Below are 4,468 nucleotides of genomic sequence, written 5' to 3'. Positions count from 1 at the left end.
GGACGAACAGCGGGATCGCAGGCGTCGGCGTTGCTCCCGCGCCTCGCTCAGCCAGTGAGCGGGAGCCGGTCTGTATGTGGGATCCGAACCCTCGGACGGGAGCGCCGCCGCGCTTCCCAAGCGGCGCACTATCCAGTGTACCACCGGGCTGGCCCAGTATTTTTAATTTTTTAAATTTAAATATTGACAACACATACTTTGGAGGTACAGTGTTGACTACTACCACTTATGTACAACATGTGCTGAGCATATTTGTTATTACAAATTATAATTATTCTTTACGCTCCTTACCCGATCTCTCTCCAACTCCCCTCTCCCTCCCCCTCACCTCTAGTAACCACAGATTTGTTCTGTCTTTCTGAAAGATCTGTGTAATATTTTGGGCTTTTCTTGCTTGCTTTCTTAGCACCCACTTATGAGTGAGGACATGAGATATTTCTCCTTATGAGTCTGGCTTATTTCACTTAACATAATTTTTATAGTATTTTGAATCTCCCAGCATATTCTCAATTTAAAACTAATAATGGATCTCTCCTCAGGCACCCATTACACTACCACAGTGTACATTAGATGGTGCTATACTTGTTTTATTCTTGCCAGACGATGACCTTGATGAATGCAGAGACCTTGTCTGTTCTTCTTGCATATATATTGTTTATCATGTGCCTTAACATTAAATAAATGTCCAATAACATTTTCTATAATTGTGAGTTAAATAAAATACTGTGATATTACAAGGAATTGAAAAGAATCAAAGTGAAATCAGTGTCTAAATAATTTTGGCCTATCTGTAACTCAGTTTTCTCCTTTGCAAAATGGGTTGGGTTATATAATGGGCCTTTGCAAATTTGGCTTATTGGAGTGAACACCAATAATTAATCTCCTACATAGATCACTGTTTGACAGTTTATGTAGGTCATCCTTTCACATGTGATATGATTATTCTTCTCAACATAGCTTCCCAGCTTACTTAGAGCAATCTAGCCCAGAAAAGATGTTCTTGCTAAACCATCTCTGCAGTGCAGTTACTGTAGACCTGAGGAGTTTAAAAGTGTCCTAGAATCTAGCAGCTGCCTTGCTGTTTGTTGCTTCTTGGTCTGCTAGGCAGAATTAGCATGTATTGCATTAGCAAATACATGTGACATTTAAAGTAAACATTTATTTTGAGAGAAATTACTTTACACTTTCAATATATGTATGTATTTGGATGACTGATTGTGAGGTTCATGGCCCAAACTTCTCCAGATGGGATCCAAAATTTATTCAATATTTTAAGCCTAAAAAATGTAACTTACTACCATAGTGTAATCACATGGGAAGTAATGCCTAGTACACTGTTCTTAATTGGGGATACCCTTAATATTTTTTGAGTATATATTTTTGTCTCTAATGCTCTTTGCTTATTCTTTTTATATTTATTGTTTGTCCCCTGTTTACCAACAAAAATTATTTTAAGATTGCTGAAAATAGGAGCTTTGTATTTAGGATAAGAAATCAGGAGCTCTGTAAATGTGGAAGGGAAGTCTAGATAGTTGTTGTAGGTGACCAATACAGTGTATAAATGGGCAAATGTTTACTTTCAAACATCTTGGAGTGCAAAATAAATAAAGATAAAAGAGTTACACAGTTTTCATTATCTCATGAATGCAAATAAAGCCATTACTCAGTAGGAAACATGTTTTCTCTAGTATTTTCTTAAGTAAAAATTTCATTATATGGATGCTGTATTATATAATGAATTATGAATAGTACAAGTGCCTTTTTTAATTAAAAAAGTAGAAAAGATAGGCAAAATATTTTTATAAACTTTGACTCAAATTGCACAAAATGAATTATAACAACATTGTAGTGGATAGTAATTCTGGAAAGCATTTGTATAGATAGTAAAAATAAACTACTGTTCTGATGATTTACTCAATGAAACATAGCAAGAAGAATAGACTATTATCCTTACTCTTAGAATCAACATTAGGGCCGGCCTCATGGCTCACTCGGGAGAGTGCTGCGCTGTGGTAACGCCGAAGCCGCGGGTTTGGATCCTACAGAGGGATGGCTGGTGCACTCACTGGCTGGGCGTGGTACGGACCACACCGTGCCAAGGGTTGCGATCCCCTTACCAGTCAGGGAAAAATGGAAAAAACAAAACAAAACAGAATATCAACATTGAATGGCTACATTAACTGGGATTCTGCCAAACACCCAAGAGGGAAAAAAATTAAAATTTTATTAACAGTACCATTATTTATTCCACTTTTTCATTCCATTAAAAAATTAAGATTGACTAACTGAAATGCTCCTTTCAAGAGAAATTATCATTTTGAAGGTTTATTTTAATTATAAATAAAATAAAGAAGTTAGGCCTATCTGGAATTTAACAGAAATGAACAGACCAGGACCAAAGAAACGAAGGCCACGATACAGTGGGAGGCACAGGTCTGGGAGGCCCTGCGTCTCCCCTCTGAGGTGCGGATCCTCAGGATGGAGCAGACGATGGACACATATCAGGACAAAGCAGCCTGAGGCCACCACACCAACACTGACAAAGATGACCATCTCGTTGGCTGAGGTGTCTGCACAGGCCAGCTTGAGGATGGGTGGTGCATCACAGAAGTAGTGCTGGATCTGGTTGGGCCCACAGTAGGACAAACGGAAGGTCAATGTGGTCTGCAGAGCAGAGTGCAGAGACCCACTGAGCCAAGTGCTAGTGGCCAGGAGGGCACAGGTTCTCCCACTCATCATGCTGGTGTACCTGAGTGGGTAACTGATGGCCAGGTAGCGGTCATAGGCCATGACTGTGTAGAGGAAACACTCGCTGCTCCCCAGGAAGTGGGAGCAATAAAGCTGGGCTATGCAACTGTGAAAGGAGATGGCCCTGCCCTCAGGGGACACCAAGGTCCTCAGCATTTTGGGCACTGTGACAGTGGAGAACCACATGTCAATGAAGGAGAGGTTGGCGAGGAAGTAGTACATGGGGGTGTGGAGGTGAGAATCCACCCTGATCACCAGCAGGATGAGGAGGTTCCCCAGCACGGTGAGCACATAAATCACCAGGAAGATTCCAAAGAGGGGGGTGGGTGTCCAGCGCTGGTGCATGGGGAAGGCCCGTGAGAAAGAACGTTGTCACGAGGCTCACGTTTGTCATTTCTTCTTATATATAAGGCTCTATTCCTATGGGAAAGAAGGCAAATCTAGCATTTATTGAGAATGTATTTTGTTTGAAATGTATCAACTACATTTTCTTTGATGGAGAACAAAAGGTCTAAATTGTCTTCTGTCTTTTAAATAGCCTGTTTGCTTCAAATTGGGCCTTTGAAGGGAAATGATTGCTTTCTTATTCTGGTACTGAAATCAGCCAAATGGAAAAGAGGAGTGAATTCATTTAAAGTCAAGCAAATTCTAAACATGACAGTAAATTTTGTATCTGTTGACTGTAGAGTCTGGAAATACATACCCAAAGTAGCAACTGTCCAGTATTGGCAAGCTTTCCCCATGGATAAGTCTTTATTCAAGTGCCTCTTCCTCTTGCTTTATCTAAGACACACACATATATATATAGAGAGATACACACACACTGTTTCTCTCACATACACACACAAACACAAACACACACTCTTACAAACATGCAGATTCAGTCTGTTTGATCATCAGAGAACCTGTGTTATAAATACAAATTTCTACGGCAGTCTTCATCCTCGATGGCTGAAAGAAAAACTGCCTTTCTCTGGTGAGCAGCAGAAGTAACAAGGCAGGAGCCCAGCAATGGTCTAGAATTACTGGGAGTCTGTCTTCCCTTCCTCTCTCCTACCCTAGACCATACCTTCCAGGTCATGTGCAAAACCTGACCCTATACTAACGCAGTCACTGTCACAGTGCCATCGATTTCCTCAACTCCTCTTACATTGTGTCTATTTCCATTTATAAATTTCTATTATTTTTCCCTCCAGGATTTTAAGCAACCAGTTTTCCTCCCTGTAAAGCATGGTCAAATCTTCTCACGATATATTTTGAGATGCCCAAGAATTAGATCTGCTTAAGTAGTCAAGAAGACTAAACTATCCCTGGTGCTGAGTCTCAGGACTGAATTAAATGTAGTAATATAGTTGTTATAAAACAAACACAAACATGCTTCTAAAAATAAAGAAAAAACACTTAGTTTAAAATTATTTTTATTGTTTCTAGAATGTTTATTACTCCAGAGTTTGACTTAAAATTCTTTTTTCTTTTCCTTAAGGAGTGGGCTGCATGTCCCAGAAACTATGTATACAAAGAGAAAAGAAATGAAAAGATATAAAGAAGCTCAGAGTCATAAATCTAAGGTTTACAGAGAAAGCATTTTATTAATTTAAGGTTTTGCATGATGTTGAGTCTTTTATAAAACAATGCAAAGTTAGCTCTGTAAATTGTGACTAAGGCAACCTGAGCTGAAGCTGAAGAAGAATGAATAAAACAAAACTATGACCATAAATAC

At 39.4% G+C, this 4,468-nt stretch overlaps 1 pseudogene; it reads right to left on the bottom strand.

Moving 5' to 3' along the window:
• Positions 1 to 2,334: 2,334 nt before the first annotated feature.
• Positions 2,335 to 3,142, bottom strand: LOC103582386 (annotated as a pseudogene).
• Positions 3,143 to 4,468: the final 1,326 nt, after the last annotated feature.

This window comes from Galeopterus variegatus, unplaced genomic scaffold, assembly GCF_000696425.1.
Source record: "Galeopterus variegatus unplaced genomic scaffold, G_variegatus-3.0.2 Scaffold16038, whole genome shotgun sequence".
Taxonomy (NCBI): domain Eukaryota; kingdom Metazoa; phylum Chordata; class Mammalia; order Dermoptera; family Cynocephalidae; genus Galeopterus; species Galeopterus variegatus.
Note: the sequence above shows the minus strand (reverse complement) of the source record. Positions and strands in the feature narration are given on the sequence as shown.